General features: G+C 44.7%; 1 long non-coding RNA gene across 1 annotated transcript; it reads right to left on the reverse strand.

Annotated features, from left to right (window-relative positions):
* Positions 1-1,425: 1,425 nt before the first annotated feature.
* On the reverse strand, positions 1,426-2,044 carry LOC147970617 (uncharacterized). The gene is made up of 3 exons (XR_015603247.1): positions 1,961-2,044; positions 1,748-1,856; positions 1,426-1,648 (listed from the first exon to the last, which is right to left on the reverse strand). It is a non-coding gene; the product is annotated as an uncharacterized LOC147970617 (long non-coding RNA).
* Positions 2,045-21,137: the final 19,093 nt, after the last annotated feature.

The following is a 21,137-nucleotide window of genomic DNA, read 5'->3' on the forward strand; positions in this document are numbered from 1 at the left end:
GTCAAGTATAAATCAGAAACTTCATTGAAAACTAGCAAACTATAATCTCGGTCATTGAAGCAATTGCAATTTGTCATAACATCGGAAAGAGTCAGTATAAGAGCTTTTCAGCAAGTCCACATACTCAACTATAATTTAGTCTTTCACAATTGCTAACACTCACGCAACACTTATGGCACTACAAGAGATCGGGCCTACTATGACGAGCTAAAAAATGTCATCGAATAGCTAATAACGTCACAAATTACCCCCTGGTGACATTTTATGGGTGTCACAAGCATCGTCACGGAATCCCCGTCACAGATTACTCCTAGTGACGGCGCACACGCAAAAACGTCATCGAAATTGGGACCTTCAGTGACATTATATAGAACGTCATCGACTTACTATTTCCATGACGATCAATTAATGTCACATGTTAGGAGAAAATATGCCGTTTTGTACCATATTCGGTGACGAGGCAACGTCACTAACTTTACGCCACATCAACACCCGAGCAGCTATCCCACTAGTAGTGCCATTACTTTTATTATGGATGAAGATGACGCCATCAAAATATATTTACTTTCTTTCAAATCTAATTATGATGAAAATAAGTATTTATTTCACATCACATCACATAAGATTATATAAAAAAGTTGAAGAGAAAAAACACATCATAAATTGATATCAAAGACAAATCATATTATGTATGAAATCGTCTCAGCCAAATCATTCTGTAAACAAAAATGGCGGTAAAAAGCTGACTCAAGTTTAACATAGATAATAGACAAGATGAAAACTAATATTAACTAAAGACCACATATGTTATCCTGATGATTGCAATGTAAGGATGGCATTCATGAACCATCTGGTTGGGACTGGGACTGCAGAGTTGCTTGCTGAGTTGCTTGAGCCCTCAAAAAATCAAGCAGATTGTCCCGTCTCCTTTTGCTTCTTTGCCCAGGTTTCAGTCTTCTCTTGCTGGCTCTTTTTTAAAGCTTCCAATTCTTCTTGATGCTTCTTTTGTATCTCTTAAAATGCTCTCTCTCGTGCTTGAAGTCTTGCGACTAACTCCTCCCGATGCCTATAAATGACAAAACACAACAATGTTGCATCGTAATGAGATGAAAACATACAAGATAACAAGGTACAAGGGTACCAATTTAAAATAGATAAGTACATTATTAAATGTCAAGGCAAGCATGCCGACGGGCCAATGAAACAGTAAACTCAAGAATAACTTGTAATGTTTTAAAATATGCATAACCAACAGCTTGATTACTGGAAGCATCACCAAAAGGATATCAAGTCAACAACCCAGGTTAAAAGAAGCACTCCTTAGATGAACTTTCGTTAACTTCAATGAGTGCACCATGCACACATAAGCAAGAAAAAAGAAACAACAAGAACAGAAAGGGAAATAAGATAATTACCTGTCATTTGCATCTCTTGCCTCTCTATCCTTCTATTCAATTCTTTCTTCTAGAAATCGGATCTAGGCTCATGAAGTAGAGCTCCCAGACCTCCCGGATCTTGATGCATACCCCATGCTAGAAAGCACGGTGTTATGGGCGCTTTCTTCCTTTAGAACTTCAGCCACAATCGATGTATCGGATACTGGCTGCTCACCTTCTGATTGTGCTTCCCTTTTCTTTTCCATCGCATTCTATAGTACAAAGAAAAATATTGATGCTAAGGCAAAGTTCATATGCTAGCAATATGAGAATCTATTTCAAGTCAGAAACAATAGAGGAAGAAATCTTACATGAGCTAGAAGTCCCGACTCAGCTCATGCTATCAGTCTTGCTGTTTGTATGGGTGTCTTTGAAAAACTCAATGGGACTTGGATCATGATTATTGTACTTGTCTTTTTTCTACAAGATATATGAAATTGTAACATTACTACTACTACTACTACATATATATAGGCCAGATGCAATAGACATAGGACTACAAGTAAGATATTTGGAATTCTTACAAGTTTGCTGAAATAGGAAACATAGGACATATATCCCGTCTTTTGGTGTTGCCTCACAGCTTCTCGGTTTTCCTTATTCATTTGACATATTTTCTACATAAAAAATGAATATAAGTATTTACATATGGTACAGTAGATGTGAATGCAAAAACTATTGTTGGTTGCATATCTTGTTACAAACCTTGTTTTTTTCATCAGACCATTTATTGACAAGGCTAGTCCAATTCTCATGAGTAATGTTGGGTGGCTTATTTGATAATGCTTCCTGACAGAATATGTGAATCAATCTTTGAGTCAATTATTTGTGATACTTATAGTGCACAATGACATACAAATGATACAAGCAAGGCAAAATTAAAGTCAGTCAATCGACATTGTACATATTATTTAAGATGTACGTCTGCATGATTACCATTGCTTTGGACTTAGCAAGAGCGACCTCCTCTTCATCTCTCAAATCCTCTTCCTCTACATAGGCCTCCTCTTCAGCATCTGGTTCATACTCTGAGTCACTGCAATCATCAGCACCTCGTCCCTTTTGTGTCAGTTGCGCATTAGGAGCACTGGGGTATACAAGGCTACGAGCTATGCTTTGTATGTCTTTAAGAGACTCCTGCTCCGCAGCCTTGCGTTCCGCAATCCTTGCATTCCTTTCCTTCAAATATGCCTCACCCTTGCGTTTCTATTCCGCAAGATATTCCCTGCTATGCATATCACTCTCCAGAACTGGTGGCATGATTTTAGTAACTAAAGCTGGAAAAGATGACAGAGAGTGAACTTAATGAATTGCCGAAAGATCTACCAGCCTACATTATCAACACTAGATGACTAAAATCTGCTTAAACTTGTTTGGAGGAGTACTTGTAACGTACATGATTACATTAACTTATCTCTTGAAACTTGGCTTTCATTGCTAGTAGACAAAAAAGGCTAGATTGTGTAAAATAGTTATAAACAAGCAGCTCTGCTATTAAGTAGTTCATGTGTTCCTTAATACTCAAACTTGGAATTGATGCTTGCCATTTGAGATGGCCAGGGCAATATTTTAACAGGTGCAACCGGAGCGGTTGAGCAGGGCCTCAAAAATTGGAGGGCTCACGACCTTTTAGGTAATTAAGATGTTAATTAAACAGAGAATTAATTAGAGTAAACAATGATGGAAATATCGCACCCCAAGGCCCAAGCCACCTCGTACTTCTCTCTCCAATCCCAATCCATCAAAATTACTCCCAGCGACCCCTCTTCTCTCTCACACACACACACACTGTCTCTCTCTCTCAATGCATTGCTACTATTCCAAAAAAGAAAACAATCTCAAGGCCCAAATTAAATTACTCTAGCAGATCATGGTCATGTACACTAGCAATCACCCACTGGAGCTTTACGTGCAGTCTTTCATGATCTACAACTACAATGCTACTCTGAAGGTTGTGGGAGTTCTCAGCACCCTATTCTTTTATTACTACTCGTGTTTATAAGTACACTACTACATCCAGTTTTTTGTTCTTTCTTGAATTTGTGCATCTGGTGCTGAATTCTACATGAAAATTATACTGTTGCAGTGATTAACAAAGTATACTCCAACGCCGGGGCTTAAATTTTGATTTGCACAGGGCCTCTGATTTTCTATGTACGGTCCTGGAGATGGCAAAGACATTACTGTATGATGCTTTTGAGGGTTGCAGAACAGATCGAAGTAAACAACTTACTTGGAAATGTGGAGCATCCAGAATTCAGTTAAACAAGAACAACTGCAGACTTGGCCTTTATTCAGTTTCGAACAAGTGCAGACTCGGTCTTTATTCTGTTTTGAACAAGAACAAGTGCAGAATCAATCTTTATTCAGTTTTGAACAAGAACAAGTGCAGACCCAGTCTTTATCAAGAATTCGAAATAAATAACATACACTGTGAACTCCATATGGTAATATATTGTATCAAGAACAAGTGCAGACATTAAGTTTTGACCATCCTAGGTAAGGACGATTTATGGGGTAGCAGAACCACAAACAAGGAAGCCACATGGTCGCTGAATTACAGGAAATCTCACGACAACTGAGTAAAAATCGAGTAAAACTTACAGAGCTACGGGATTAGCCACATGGTCGTTGTATTCAGAGATGTACATGACCGCGTGCACTTTTTCTCCCCCAAATCCCTTCCATGGTGATCCCTAACATCTAGAGCTTGCGGGATGAGGAGGGCGGGATGAGTAAATTACCGTCAGCCGACGCTGGTCGCTGCAATCTGTGGGGAAAGAGAGACGGGTGGGGAGGCCTCCTCCAATCCGCTGCCGCTGGTTGATGTAATGGATCTGAGCTCGGCCGGTCGGGCGGCCTCCTCCAATCCGCCGTCGCCAGTCGCTGCGAGCAGGGGGGATAGAGCGGAGTGCTCGTGGGGATGGTTGTGTGGTGGATTCAAGGTCGGCCGGCGGGCGGCCACCCCCAATCTGTCGGCCCTGATCGCCGCAGTCGTGGGATATAGGAGAGTCGATTGAATCTGGCAAAAAAATGGCGGGGTGGGCGGTGGCCTTTAGCGGTGCCTCTTCGCGGGCGAAATAGAAGGAGAAAATTTGGCTGGGCCTTTGACGGGTGGGGATAGGATGCGGGAAAAAGAAAGAGAAACGGAGGTGAAAGAGTTTTTCTGGTGTGCAGATTGTTTTATTTTTCAGAATTTAATTTCCACATAATGGTATGCAATTCATTTAATAAGAAATAAGTAGCAAATGATTATTAAAAAAAGTAAACCTTGCATAGACATTATGATGTGGTATTTTCCATGTACTCTTTTCTAGAGAATTGTAAATATATATGGCGAAAGTTGTACATGTTAGATAACGTATAGAGGTGTCTTAAATATGTGATCTTGGAATAAAAAAAATGCAAACGAGTGAATTTTTGTACTACTCCCTCCGTCTGAAAATAATTGTCGGAGGAATGGATGTATCTAGATATATTTTAATTTTAGATACATCTATTTTTATCTTTTCCGACAAGTATTTTGGGACAGAAAGGAGTACTTGTGTAAATAAAATTGGTAATGTCAGATGATGGTTTTCAACGACGATTGTTTAGAGTCCGAATCTACTCATCCGCGTAGTCCCCAACCTCTAGTGTAAGCGATCTAGGATGTATAAAGCCCTTTTTTAGATGTATAAAACTCCTTTTTTATCAAGAGCACTCGTTGGTAGTGGCATGCAACTAGACATGAGGTCGTCCGATCATTGTACCCAACTTTTTTCATTCGACACAAACACACAAATGAATCTGTCCTAGAATTGGGCCTACTGTTCCTATAATTATCCATGATATACACATTTTTCTGCCAACTACTACCTACCATTTTTATTTTTGAGATCGAACCAAACAACCGCAATGTCATACACATCACCTCACGAACAACCGTAATAACCTTATTTTCCATGCCATTGACTATTTATGAGATACAACAAAATAATTCCGTCGCTAGATAAAATGTGAGTAAACAATGGGGGGTCCCATTGTCAACATTGACGTGTGGGTCCTACCATTCAATAAGATGTGAAGCATCTATGATGGGTCCCAATTCTGGACGTCACATGACAAAAAATGAGCATCATACATTCATAATATTCAGTGACTTTAATAGGTTTGTCATCAAAATTACCAAATCGTCATAGAAATTGGCGGACTGGTGGCACTCAACCATTGAGGCGATTTTGTGACGTTAACCATCACTGATTCATGGTGATCAGTGACGCCACTTATAAAACATCACACATTGGGTATCTGTGTGACGTTATTCACCATCGTCACGAGGATTTTCATCACAGTATCTCAATTTTCTTGTAGTGTGGGTATGAAGTTTTAATTAGACACAAAGAAAGATAGGGGCTTACAGTTTTGCCTCCCAACCTTTTATCTCAAGGGTAATGTCAACAATAATAGTTTATGAAAACTCATATCCAATTAGTTATATATATCGGGATCTTTCCAATACACAGTGCTTGCCAAAGGATAAAATGTAAAAAGGAAAGGTGAATATCACCATGACTCTTCTATAAAGTATAAGACAAAAATAAAAGATAGGCCCTTTGCAGGGGAAGCACAGGTTTTCATGTGCTTTTATGGTTGGATGCACAAAATCTTAATGCAAAAGAACATAATTTTATATTGCCACTTGTGATAGGGACCTTTATTATGCAGTCTGATGCTTTTATTTCTTCCATATCACAAGCTCGTATAAAGCTTATTTTCTCCGCACTAATAGATCATACATATTTAGAGAGCAATTTTATTGCTTGCAACAATGCCAACTTACTTGAAGGATCTAATTCAATCCATAGGTAGATATGGTGTACTCTCGTGGAAAACTGGGTTTAAGGATATTTGGAAGCATAAGTAGTATCTCTACTTGGTGCAAATAATTTGTCTGGCATGAGGGGGAAAGGCAAGTTCAACATGTTGGATGATCCATGACAATATAATTTATTTCGAATATAGGAAAACATAACCCATTATGTTGTCTTCCTTGTACAACATCAACTTTTTAGCATGTCATAATTTAATGAGTGCTCACAATCATAAAAGATGTCCAAGATAGTGTATTTGTATGTGAAAACCTCTCTTTCTTTATTACTTCTTATTAATTGCAACGATAACCAAGACTATGTTTGTCAACTCTCAACAACTTTTATTCATCATAATCTTTATATGTGAAGTCATTACTCTCCATAAGATCAATATGATCCCTTTATTTCTTTTTATTCTTTCTCTTTTCTTTTATTTTTATACCCTCAAGATCATAGCAAGATAACCAAGCCCTTGACTCAAGACTAATCTTTATTATATATAGCTCATGGACTCGATTACATAGATAAGGATCAACATAAAACTCAAAGCCAGATCATACTAAACTTTATTCTACTTGATCAATATATAATCAAAAGGATCGAACTAAGAAAAATAGTAAAGATAGAAGTGTGATGGTGATACGATATCGGGGCACTCCCCCAAGCTTGGCAGTTGCCAAGGGGAGTGCCCATACCCGATACTCAGTTCTCCTTTGGTGGTGATGGAGTTGTTGATGATGTAGGCTTGTTGTCCATCTTCAAATGCATAGGCTCACCATCATAGAGGGATGATAGAGTCTCCGAGATCCTCAAATCTGCAGCCAAACTCATCCTCTTCAATCGATATTCATACTCATAGTTTTGGTTTTGCAGGTCATAGATCTGGGCTTGGAGGTGCTCAATTTTCTCGTGAAGCTTGAAGATGGTCTCCCCAATGTTCTTGGCATCCAGCTTATGGTTGTTGGTGAACTCCTTGATCATCATGTGGTTGGCGTCGAGTCCGCGCTCCACCATCCCCTGGCACTTGAAAACTTGTTGCTCCATTGCTTCGAGTGTTGTCTCCACGCTTCCAGTCCTCCTTGGTCCCTCAACATCGCGGATGTGCAGCACCCCCTCACATAACTCAATGGTTTGAGGGTGTTGTAGCACCTCCGCGGGGTAGGGGTTGATGACCTTCTGGAAAAACTTGTCCTTGGGGGCGCTTGAAGATGTAATGGTGATCTAGATCTGTCAGAAAAACAGCTTGAAACAAAAGCAGGGGATATTTGCATGGTACAATGGTCAAAACCTTCGGGAGATTATATAATGAATTTTTACCGACCAAAAGAAGTATAGTGCAAGAAAACAGAGTCCGGAGGGCATACGAGGTGCCCACGAGGCAGGGAGGCATGCCCTGCACCCTCGTGGTCGCCTCGTGTCATTTCCGGACTGCTTCTTCTTTTCCTATTTTCTTAAATATTCCAAAACAGAGAAAAAATGCTATTAGAACTGTTTTGGAGTCGGTTTACTTACCGTACCACATACCTATTCCTTTTCGGAGTCTAAAACATTCTGGAAAGTGTCCCTTATATACTCCTCCGGAGTTATGGTGTCAATAACATTAGTTTCAAAATTTATGGGATTACCTGAGATATAATGTTTGATTCTTTGACCGTTCACCACCTTCGGATTTGTGCCTTTGAAGTTGTTGATTTTTATGGCACCGGAACGACAGACTTCCTCGATAACATAAGGACCTTCCCATTTAGAGAGGACTTTTCCTGCAAAAATTCTTAAACGAGTTGTATAACAGAACATAATCACCTACATAAAACTCATGTTTTTGTATCCTTTTGTCATGCCATCTTTTAACTTTTTCTTTAAACAGTTTGGCATTCTCATAGGCCTAGGTTCTCCACTCATCAAGTGAGCTAATGTCAAATAGTCTCTTCTCACCGGCAAGTTTGAAGTCATATATAGTTGAGCTCTTTAATGCCCCAATATGCCTTATGTTCTAGTTTGAGAGGTAAGTGACATGCTTTTCCATAGACCATCTTATACGGAGACATACCCATAGGATTTTTATATGTAGTTCTATAGGCCCATAATGCATCATCAAGTTTCATGGACCAATTATTTCTAGACCTATTAACAGTCTTTTGCAAAATTAATTTAAGCTCTCTATTACTCAGTTCTACTTGACCACTAGATTGTGGGTGGTATGGAGATGCAATTCTATGATTAACATCATACTTAGCAAGCATTTTACGAAACGCACCATGAATAAAATGTGAACTGCCATCAGTCATTAAATACCTAGGGACTCCAAACCTCAGAAAAATAACTTCTTTAAGCATCTTAATAGAGGTGTTATGATCAGCACTACTAGTTGGAGTAGCTACTACCCACTTAGTAATGTAATCAACAGCAACTAAAATATGTGTATACCCATTAGAGGAAGGAAACGGTCCCATATAATCAAAGCCCCAAACATCAAATGGTTCGATAACAAGTGAATAGTTCATAGGCATTTCTTGACGTCTACTAATATTACCAATTCTTTGACATTCATCACAAGACAAGACAAACTTACGGGCATCCTTGAAGAGAGTAGGCCAATAAAAATCGGATTGTAATACCTTATGTGCGGTTCTATCTCCAGCATGGTGTCCTCCATAAGCCACGGAGTGAAACTTGCGTAGGATCTGTTCCTATTCATGCTCAAGTACACAACGTCTAATAACACCATCTACTCCTTCTTTATAAAGGTGTGGTTCATCCTAGAAGTAATGTCTTAAATCATAGAAAAACTTTTTCTTTTGCTGGTATGTGAAACTAGGTGGTATAAATTTAGCAACAATGTAATTAGCATAATCAGCATACCATGGAGCAGTACGAGAAGCATTTATGACAGCTAGTTGTTCATCAGAAAGCTATCATCTATAGGTAGTGGGTCATCAAGAACATTCTCTAACCTAGACAAGTTGTCTACAACGGGGTTCTCAGCTCCCTTTCTATCAATAATATGCAAATCAAATTCTTGTAGCAAGAGAACTCATCTAACAAGTCTAGGTTTATGTAACGCCCAGGTAATTATGCTACAGTAATCTAATGCTAATGATGCCATGTCACGGCAATTGCTGTTGTTAACCTCGTGAAGGTTCAATCACGTTCGAATTCGAAATTCAAAATTAAGTCAAAAGAGAAAAGTAATAAAAGAAAAATTGAGACCAAAAATCAAAGAAAGCCCCTGCTCCCCTGGGCCTAGCCAGCTGGGTCGACCCAGCTGGCCCAACCGCCCCCACTCCCCTCCATAACCCCCTCCTGATCCACACCGAACCCTAGCCCTATCCCCTCGTCCACCCCACAGCCCCCATGATCCCCCACTATGTCCCCCTCTCCTTCCCCACTCCCTCGCCCTCCTCTGCCACCAATTGGATCAGGCAGGATCAAGCCGCGCCCCGCCACCTCGACGCCGCTGCCCCCTGGCGCCGCCCCGACAACCGCGCCCCGCCACCCCGACGCCGACGCCCGTTCCCGGCGCCGCCCCGCCACCGCTGCGGCTCACGGCCTTGACGCATTGGCCTCGTCATCGTCGCCTCCCCGCCTCTCCATCGCCGGCCGACCCCGAGCCTCACCGCCCCCGCTTCCCTCCACCACCGATGAGGCACCCGGCCTCCGCCTCCCTTTTTCCTGCTTGTGTCGCCCGACACAGCCACTTCGGCCACGCCCGTAACCCCATCGCCGCCCCGGTTTCACGCCCCACCCACGCGTGTCGGCACTCGCCTCTGCCCGCCGCGGCACTGCCACCTCTAGTCGTCGGTGCTCGTCGCACCCCTGAACCTAGCTGCTTGCCACCGCTCGTGGTCGGGCCCGTCTCCGGTCGCCGCCGCTGCCTAGCGCCAGCCAGGCCCCGCAACACCCCCTCGCTGGTCGCCGCCCCAGTCCTCGCGGCTCCGGCCGGCCACAATGTGGCCGCCGGCGCGCGCCCTCATGGGCGCTCGAGTGCTCCCCGTCCCCTGGTGGCCTCGGGCACGCGCACCCACACTCGGCGCCCGATATGGCCCCTTGGGCCTATGACACAGGGGCCCACCCCCAAAACATTTTAAAAATGCTTTAAAGGAAAAAAATGATTAAAATAATAATCAATTAATTAACTTAATTAAGCCTGTTAATTAACCTAATTAACTATTTAACTAATTGAACTGTTGACTGCTGACAGTATAAGTCTATGACAGAATGGACCCACCTGTCAGTTTGACTGGTCAATAGGTCAACGTTGACTGCTGACATCACTCTGACTTCACACTGATGTCATTTTTCGTTTTCTATCGAATAAAACAATTTTAGAATTTCCAGAAATCTTTTAAAAACTTTGAAAATTTAATAGAAAATAATCCGTAACTTGGATGAAAAAGTTTTATACATTAAAGTTGCTCAGAACGACGAGACGAATCCGGATACGCCCTCCGTTCGTCTGCCACACATCCCTAGCATAGCGAACATGAATTTTTCCCCCTCTGTTTCATCTATCCGAAAAATGCCAAACTTTGGGAAAACTTTCCCGGGTGTTTCCCCCTCTGCCGGTATTGTGTAACACTACGTTAGAACACCCCTAGCTCTGCTTGTTGACTTGCCATCCATCTGTTTGCTCTGTATTTACTGTTTCTTCCCCCTCTTCTCTCCAGTAGACCCCGAGACCGCTGTTGATGTCCTTGTGATCGGCTACGTCGACGACGACCCTTCTTCCCCTCTCATTGGAGCTTCTAGGCAAGCCCCCGTTTGATCATTCCGGTATCGCCCATTCCATACTCTCATACTTGCATTAGATTTTGCTACTGTAATTGGTTGCTCCTATTCTGATGCATAGCCTGCTTTTGTACCTGTTGTTGTTCCTTACCTGCTTATCCTAAACTGCTTAGTATAGGTTGGTTAGTGATCCATCAGTGACCCCCACCTTGTCCTTGTTGCCACTTCTTCATCATCGACGAATCGATCAACGTGCTCGACGATCAGAGCCTGACACCTCACATCACATCACGCCCCCTTTTGTTGCTCGACTCTGCAGAGTTACCATCGAGTGCCGAGGGTGGAACCTCATACATCACTCCTAATGAGATCTCTGAAGTGTAGCTATTCAGTCGTGGTCAACGAGGGTGGTTCCTCCTTCACCATTCCCGATACGACTCTGTCGTGCAACCCCTCAAGTGTGAACCTCAAGGGTGGTTCCTCTTACATTCACCTTGATGATTACATCAAGTGGAATCATCCGAGGGTGGTTCCTCGGGTTTTCCCCTTGATGTTTGGACACACGGTTACCTCGAATTTACTCGAGACCTTGGTGAATGTCAGGCGGGCCCAGAGAGCACCCGCAAGATAATTACGTGGCACAGCCGGGCATTTTGGACCCTTGCCGTAAGTCCATGAGACGGGGCGACGGGGTCACATCGATCATGAGTCTATGCTCATCTCTGCAAGCTAATAATACACTATGGTTTGGGTATTTGTTCTGAGTTGGCCTTTGGCCTTTACGCACTAACCACCACACGAGAATAGTTATGGGCCTCGACGTCGCAGTATCATCCGAAGCTTTGTCAGACGTCTAGTTTAGCATTGTTGGCCTGTCGAGCCAGTGCCATCTAGTATGAGGTGGTGCTCTTCCTAGCTCGTCGCACAACGACCCGGAGTGCAACGGGCGATGGGCCCAGACCCCGGAGTGCTTAGGATGTAGACCGGCGGGGACCTCTCTGCTAAGCCTAGGTAGGGCTATGACGTGTTGATCTTCCGAGGTCGGGCATTGACCTATAAAAGTGTGTCTGGCTAGAGTAATCAAGCATGTTGGAAAACGTGGTGCACCCCTGCAGGGAAGTTATATATTTGAATACCATGTCCACGGTAACGGATGTTCAGACTTATATCCTGATCTTTTACAACTAGAAATGGATACTTGAGATATGTGGCTCCGAGATTGCTTTCTCGCAGGGAGTCAAGGAAGGATCTCTAGGCGTTAATGCTGCAACATGCTTATTAATTATAAACTACTATTCTTTACTCTTCTACATGCTGCAAGATGCTTGGAGCTGCTTGAAGATGCTAGTCTTTGATAGGCTAGGCCTTCTCCTCTATTCTGGCATTCTGCAGTTCAGTCCACAGATACAACCCTTCCATTTGATACCAATGCATACTTAGTTTAGATCAGATGCTTGCGAGTACTTTGGATGAGTACTCACGGTTGCTTTGCTACCCCTTTCCCCCTTCTTTCTTCTTTCCGGTTGTTATAACCAGTTGGTGGATCCCTGGAGGCAGATGCCACCGTTGACGGATACTACTACATGGAGGCCGCCGAAGACCAAGAGTAGTTAGGAGGTCCCAGGAAGGAGGCCTTGCCTCTTCAATCGTTGATGTTTGTGCTAGCCTTCTTAAGGCAAAGCTTGTTTAACTTATGTCTATACTCAGATATTGTTTCTTCTGCTGATGCTTGTGTATCGAGCTATGTATTCGAGCCCTCGAGCCCCCTGGCTTGTAATATAAAGCTTGTATTATTTCAACTTGTTTCTAGAGTTGTGTTGTGATACCTTCCCGTGAGTCCTTGATCTTGATCGTACACATTTGCGTGTATGATTAGTGTCCGGTCAAATCAGAGGTGTCACAAGTTGGTATCAGAGACGACTGCCTGTAGGAACCCCCCATTTCCAACTCCTTGGCCGAAGTTGAATCTAGTCTTTGAAAAAATGTTTTACTAACATGGTTGTGTGGCATACGGGCCCACGTCGCCATTGGGTGGTATTAGGATATTTTACTCCTCGTCTATATTCTAGGACTCTAATCTCTCTTCTATTTGGGTTAAATGCTTTTGCTAACTCTACCCTTGGTTCTCGTGATCACATCCATCCGGAGATTTGTGATACACCTTTCTGGACTTGATAGCCGGAATCTACTTCACATTGTTCGCGGGCTGCAGGATCCTTTTATCGAGGGCACCCTATGTTCTCTCCTGCAGATTCCTCGCTCTAGTGGTTTTCTCCGATGTGGATGTAGCCTTTGTTATGCCCCTTTGTTGTATCCCTCCTTCGCGTGCATATGTGCCGCCTAGTATGTATAGGATGATTCTCTTGTCCGAACTCATACTATCAACGTGTAATTGTCTCTGTATATGTATCTGTATGTCTTTAATGACCACCTCTTTGTACATACTGCAACTTTGCTCATTGTTCAAGTTACATCATGAATGGCTCCATACACCTGCTACAACCTCTTGTTAAAACTGCTCCCTGATGTTTTTAGCAGGATGGCTAACTATCCTCCACATCCACCTTATATTGCCGCAATGATGCAGCAATTTGAACTGAATCGTCAGTTTATGACTGGGGTAATGGCTCAGTTTCCAAACCAGAATCTTAGCAACATTCTGCCCTAATAACATTGCCAGAATTTGTGCGCCTCAACCCGTCCTTTTTCCGCAACTCCACCAATCCTATGGATGCTGATGATTAGCTTCGTGACATCATGTTTGAGATGGAGTCAGCTAATGTTGTCCTTGCAGTTATGTCACCTTTACGACATTCCACTTGAAGAGTCCAGCTGCTCAATGGTGGGAAAGCCACAGGGGTATGCTGCCTGCAGAAACTGTAACCACTTGGCAGGAATTTCAGTTAGCCTTCCATGCATGACATATTCCTCAAGGTCTGATGGACCAGAAGAAGAAGGAGTTTCGCAATCTATCACAGGGCACAATGACTGTGGATGAATATCAGAGGAAATTCCTTGAATTATCTCTCTATACTGCGGATGACATCTGCACAACGCTCGCAAGCAGGAGAAATTTTGTGAATGATTGTGTCCCGGTATAAAGCTCGCACTTGTTGCTCATGATTGTGCAGACTTTGCAACGCTTGTCAGCCGAGCATTTCGAACTGAAACTGGTCTGACTGAGTACCAGGAGTCGCTCAAGTGTACTCAAGATGTTGGCTCATCCTTGAGTCAGCCTGCTCAGAAACGTCGAGTCTGGATCCCACACAATGTTCATCACCGACCTGCTCCAACACCAAGGCCGTCGTATGTTGCACCTCGTTTGCCTCCGCCGCCGAGATAGCTAATGATTCAGGGTGGACAGTCTAGTGTTGTACCTCCTCCTCATAATGATGGTTTATGCCACAAGTGTGGACAGCTAGGGCACAGTGCTGCCAGTTGCCGCCCAGCACAAAATCAAAAGGCACGAGCTCGTCAACCTAGAAACCCAAATGTCAGTCCGCCTGCACTCAGTCATGGTCATGTTAATCATGTAAAGGTTGAAGAAGCTCGACGGGGCCCCAATTGTGATGGGCACCCTCCTAGTGAATTCAGTCCCAATTTCGTTCTCTTTGATTCGGGAGCATCACATTCTTTCATTTCTGAAGCATTTGCACACAAGCAAGAATTATCGTTTGAAAATATGTACCCTCCACTGGTGGTTAGCTCTCCAGGCTCCAGGTGGGATACCTCGATGATAGCCCAGAACAACCACATTGAAATTGGAGGGTTAGTATTCACTGCTTCACTTATGTCCCTCAAGGTTTCTACCATAGATGTCATTCTGGGTATGAATTTGTTGGGTCCTCACCAAACCCTGATCGACTATGTAGCTGAGACAGTCCAGCTCACTCACCCTTCTGGCCAGACAGTCCAATACTCAGCCCGAGCAGCTCGGGATGTCGAGAACTAGATATATGTTCTGAATGCATTGAATGCTTCACCTCTTGAGGGAATAGAGAACATTCCAGTCGTTCGTGATTTCAAAGATGTCTTTCTAGAAGAACTTCCAGGAATATCCCCTGCTAGAGCTGTTGAATTCATCATAGACTTGAAGCTGGGCACTACTCCTATTTCCAAGCGACCCTACAAGATGCCGCCACATGAACTCCTTGAACTTAAGGAGGAAATCGACAAATCTCTTATCAACGGTTTCATTCGTCCAAGTTCCTGTGCTTGGGGAGCAACTTCTCTATTTGTCAAGAAGAAGGATGGAACTAATAGTTTGGTCCAAGATTACCGTTCTATCAATCAGGCAACAATTCATAACAAATATCCGCTCCCCAAAATCAACGATTTATATGATCAACTTGCTAGTTCCTCAATATTCTCTAAACTTTATTTGAGGTTGGGTTACCACCAGATTCGGGTTTGTGAAGAGGGTATTCCCAAGACCGCCTTCGTTACTCACTATGGTACATACGAGTACACCGTCATGTCCTTTGGCTTGACCAATGCTCCAGCCACCTTCTCTCGTCTGATGAACTATATCTTCATAGAATACCTCTACAAGTTCGTCGTGGTTTATCTGGATGATATCCTTGTATACTCCAAGAATAAAGAAGAACATGCTGAACATCTCCGACTTGTTCTGGAAAAACTTCGAGAGCATCAACTATATGCCAAGTATTCTAAGTGTGAATTATGGCTACCCGAAGTGACCTACCATGGGCATGTCATCTCCAAGGATGGTATTGTCGTCAACCCCGAGCGAGTTCAGGCTATTCTTGATTTGACTCCTCCGAAGAATGTCAAACAAGTCAGAAGTTTTCTCGGACTCGCCAGCTATTGTCGTCGATTTGTCGAGAACTTCTCCAAGATCGCCAAGCCCCTGACTGGTCTGCTTCACAAAGGAATCAAGTTCGCTTGGACTGAAAAGTGTCAAGAAAGTTTCCATGCACTGAAAGACAAGCTGGCTTCTGCCCCATTGCTTGCTCCTCCCGATACCAAGAAAGATTTCTCCATTTACAACGATGCTTCACGACAAGGATTAGGCTGTGTCCTAATGCAAGAGCGCAGAGTGATTGCATATGCCTCTCTTCAATTGTGTCCTCACGAAGAGAACTACCAGTTCATGACCTTGAGCTTGTTGCCGTTATACATGCACTGAAACAATGGCGACATTACCTTCTTTGTAATCGTTGCGAGATCTTCACCGACCACCAAAGTCTGAAGTATCTGTTTACCCAGCTAGACCTGAACCTTCGTCAGCAGAGATGGATGGAGATTGTAGCAGATTTTGACTTGGGTATTTCCTATAAACCAGGCAAGGCTAATGTAATGGCTCATGCCTTGAGTCGCAAGTCATATTGCAACCATCTCGAGGTTTGCAAAGTTCGGCCCTTGCTTGTTGAAGAACTCAGAAAGCTGAACCTCCATATAGTTCCTCCGAGTGCACTCGCTCCCCCTCCTAAGGAGTTCCGCAAGATGAACCTCCGTATTGTACCTCAGGGTTCCCTCAGTACCCTAGTTGTCGAACCAGATCTTGTGGAGAGCATCAAGAGACTGCAGAAGTATGACTCTCAAGTTGAGAAGATTAAGAGCTACCTCGCAGAAGTAAGGCCCTTGTTCTTCACTGTTGAAGATGATGACACTTTGTTCTTTAAAGGTCGCCTAGTGGTCCCATCAAATGACAACCTGGATATGGTTCAGGAAGTTATGAAAGAAGATCATGACACTCCATTATCTATTCATCCCGGTAGTACCAAAATGTACCAAGACATTTGTCAGAGATTTTGGTGGTCTAATATGAAGAAGACATTGCTCGTTATGTTGCTAAATGTGACGTTTGCCATCGTATCAAAGCAGAACATCAAAGGCCTGCTGGAACTCTACAACCTATCTCTATTCCTGAATGGAAATGGGGCCATGTTGAAATGGACTTCGTCACTGGTTTTCCCAAATCGTAGAAGGGTAATGATGCTATACTTATCGTCATTGACCGGCTTTCCAAAGTTGCACATTTTCTGGCTGTCAAAGAGACGATCACTGCTAGTCAGCTGGCAACCCTCTATATGTCCAGAATAGTTTCAATCCATGGTATTCCATTGGTTATCAGCTCAGATCGTGGCAGCTTATTCACTTCAAGATTCTGGGAAAGTTTCTAAGAAGCTATGGGAACTCATCTGCCTTTCAGCACTGCTTTTCACCCTCAGTCGCAGGGACAAGTTGAACGAGTCAATCAAGTTCTCGAAGACATGCTTCGAGCTTGCGTTATTTCCTTCGGCAAGAAATGGGAGGAATCACTCCCATATGCTGAGTTCTCCTACAACAATAGCTATCAAGCTAGTCTGAAGATGGCCCGCTTCGAGGTGTTATATGGACGAAAGTGTCGAACCCCTCTGAACTGGTCAGAAACTGGGGAACATCCACTCTTCGGTCCGTATATTATCCAACATGCCGAAGAACAAGTCTGCATTATTCGTGAGAATCTCAAGAGTGCTCAGTCGCGTAAGAAAAGTCAGTATGACCGTCATCACAAAGACATGGTCTATCAACCTGGCGAAAAGGCTTATGTTTGAGTTACACCAATGAAAGGTGCTCACCACTTTGGGATCAAGGGAAAGCTAGCTCCTCACTATATTGGTCCTTTCACTATTCTTGAAAGGCATGAAAAAGTGGCCTACCAGTTGGAGCTTCCGTCGAACCTTTCTCAGGTTCATGATGTCTTCCATGTGTCACAGCTCCGCCGCTGCTTCAAGGACCCAATCCGAGCAGTGGATCATGAAGTGCTCGAGTTGCAACAAGACCTCTCCTATAAAGAGTATCCGGTCCGCATTCTCAACCAAGCAGAACGCCGGACACATCAGAAGGCGATCAAGTTCCTCAAGGTCCAGTGGTCGCATCACTCTGAAGACGAAGCCACTTGGGAACACGAGGATCGCCTGCGTGATGAATACCCAGAATTGTTTCCTTCTACCTCCTAAATCTCAGGACGAGATTTCTTGTAGTGGAGGAGAATTGTAACGCCCAGGTAATTATGCTACAGTAATCTCATGCTAATGATGCCATGTCACTGCGATTGCTGTTGTTAACCTCGCGATGGTTCAATCACGTTCGAATTTGAAATTCAAAATTAAGTCAAAAGACAAAAGTAATAAAAAAGGAGAGACCAAAAAAACAAAGAAAGCCCCTGCTCCCCTGGGCCTAGCCACCTGGGTCGGCCCAGCTGGCCCAACCGCCCCCACTCCCCTCCATAAACCCCTCCTAATCCACACCGAACCCTAGCCCTATCCCCTCGACCACCCCACAACCCCCACGATCCCCCACTCTCTCCCTCGCTCCTTCCCCACTCCCTCGCCCTCCTCTGCCCCCCGATTGGAACAGGGGGGATTGAGCCGCGCCCCGCCGCCTAGACGTCGCTGCCTCCTGGCGCCACCCCGACGACTGCGCCCCGCCACCCCGACGCCGGCGCCCATTCCCGGCGCCGCCCCGTCGCCGCTCCGGCTCACGGACTTTACGCGCCACCCTCGTCATCGTCGCCTCCCCACCTCTCCATCGCCGGCCGACCCTGAGCCTCGCCACCCCCTCTTCCCTCCATCGTTGGTGAGGCCCCCAGCCTCCGCCTCCCTTTTTACTGCCTGCGCCACCCGACACGGCCACTTCGGCCGCGCCCATAACCCCATCGCCGCCCCGGTTTCACGCCCCACCCACGCGTGCTGGCGCTCGCCTCTGCCTGGCACGGCACTGCCATCTCTGGTTGCCGGCGCTCGCCGCACCCCTGAACCTAGCTGCTTGCCGCCGCTCGTGGCCGGGCCCGTCTTCGGCCGCCGCCGCTGCCTAGCGCCAGCCAGGCCCCGCAATCCCCCCTCACTGGTGGCCGCCCCAGTCCTCGCGGCTCCAGCCGCGCTGCGCCATGGCCATCGGCGCACGCCCTCCGTGGCACCCGAGTGCTCCCCGTCCCCTGGTGGCCTCGGGCACGCGCACCCGCACTCGGAGCCCGATATGGCCCCTTGGGCCTATGACACAGGGGGCCACCCCCAAAACATTTTTAAAAATGTTTTAAAGGAAATAAAAAATAATAATAATTAAAATAATAATCAATTAATTAACTTAATTAAGCCTGTTAATTAACCTAATTAACTATTTAACTAATTAAACTGTTAATTAGTATCAGTCTATGACAGAATGGACCCACCTATGAGTTTGACTGGTCAATAGGTCAATGTTGACTACTGACATCACTTTGAATTCATGCTGACGTCATTTTTCATTTTCTATCGAATTAAACAATTTCAAAATTTCAGGATCTTTTAAAAACTTTGAAAATTTAATAGAAAATAATCCGTAACTCGGATGAAAAAGTTTTATACATGAAAGTTGCTCAGAACGACGAGACAAATTCGGATACGCCCTCCGTTCATCTGCCACCGATCCCTAGTATAGCGAACATGCAACTTTCCCCCTCCATTTCATCTATCTGAAAAATGCCAAACTTCGGGAAAACTTTCTCGGATGTTTCCCCCTTGGCCGGTATCGTGTAACACTACGTTAGAACACCCCTAGCTCTGCTTGTTGACCTGTCATGCATCTGTTTGCTCTATATTTACTGTTTCTTCCCCCTCTTCTCTCCGGTAGACCCCAAGACCACTGTTGATGACCCTGTGATCGGCTACGTCGACGATGACCCTTCTTCCCATCTCATCGGAGCTTCGAGGCAAGCCCCCCCTTTGATCATTCCGATATGGCCCATTCCATTCTCTCATGCTTGCATTAGATTTTGCTACTATAATTGATTGCTCCTATTCTGATGCATAGCCTGCTTTTATACCTGCTCTTATTCCTTACCTGCTTATCCTAAGCTGCTTAGTATAGGTTGGTTAGTGATCCATTAGTGACCCCCACCTTGTCCTTGTTGCCCCTTCTTCATCATCGATGACTCGATCAACGTGATCGACGATCAGAGCCCGACACCTCACATCACATCACGCCCCCTTTTGTTGCTCGACTCTGTAGAGTTACCATCGAGTGCCGAGGGTGGAACCTCATACATCACTCCTGATGAGATCGCTGTAGTGTAGCTATTCGGTCGTGGTCAACGAGGGTGGTTCCTCCTTCACCATTCCCGATATGACTCTATCGTGCAACCCCTCAAGTGTGAACCTCGAGGGTGGTTCCTCTTATGTTCACCTTGATGATTACATCGAGTGGAATCCTCCGAGGGTGGTTCCTTGGGTTTTCCCAGTGATGTTTGGACACGCTGTTACCTTGACTTTACTTGAAACCTTGGTGAAAGTCAGGCAGGCCCGGAGAGCACCCGCAAGATAATTACGTGGCACGGTCAGGCATTCTGGGCCCTTGCCGTAAGTCAACGAGATGGGGCGATGGGGTCACATCGATTGTGAGTCTCTGCTCGTCTCCGCAAGCTAATAATACACTATAGTTTGGGTATTTGTTCTGAGTTGGCCTTTGGCCTTTACGCACTAACCACCACGCGATAATAGTTATTGCCTCGACGTCGCAATATCAGGTGAAGCTTTGTCAGACGTCCAGTTCAGCATTGTGGGCCTGTCGGGCCTGTGCCATCCAGTATGAGGTGGTGCTCGTCCCAGCTCGTGGATGATGGGCCTAGACCCCGGAGTGCAACGGACGATGGGCCTAGACCCCGGAGTGCTTAGGATGTAGACCGGCGGGGATCTCTCTGCTGAGCCTAGGTAGGGCTATGACGTGTTGATCTTCCGAGGCTGGGCATTGACCCAGAAAAGTGTGTCCGGCCATAGTAATCAAGCGAGTTGGAAAACATGGTGCATCCCTGCAGGGAAGTTATCTATTCGAATACCTTGTCCACAGTAACAGTCGTTCAGACTTATATCCTGATCTTTTACAACTAGAAATGAATACTTGAGATATGTGGCTCCGAGATTGCTCTCTCGCAGGGAGTCGAGGAAGGATCTCTGGGCGTTAATGCTACAACATGCTTGTTAATTATAAAATGCTATTCTTTACTCTTCTACATGCTACAAGATGCTTGGAGCTGCTTGAAGATGCTAGTCCTCAATAGGCTAGGCCTTTCCCTCTATTCTGGCATTCTGTAGTTCAGTCCACAGATACAACCCTTCAATTTGATACCAATGCATACTTA

This window comes from Triticum urartu, chromosome 5A (assembly GCF_056163025.1).
Source record: "Triticum urartu cultivar PI428250 chromosome 5A, HENAU_Tu73, whole genome shotgun sequence".
Classification (NCBI taxonomy): domain Eukaryota; kingdom Viridiplantae; phylum Streptophyta; class Magnoliopsida; order Poales; family Poaceae; genus Triticum; species Triticum urartu.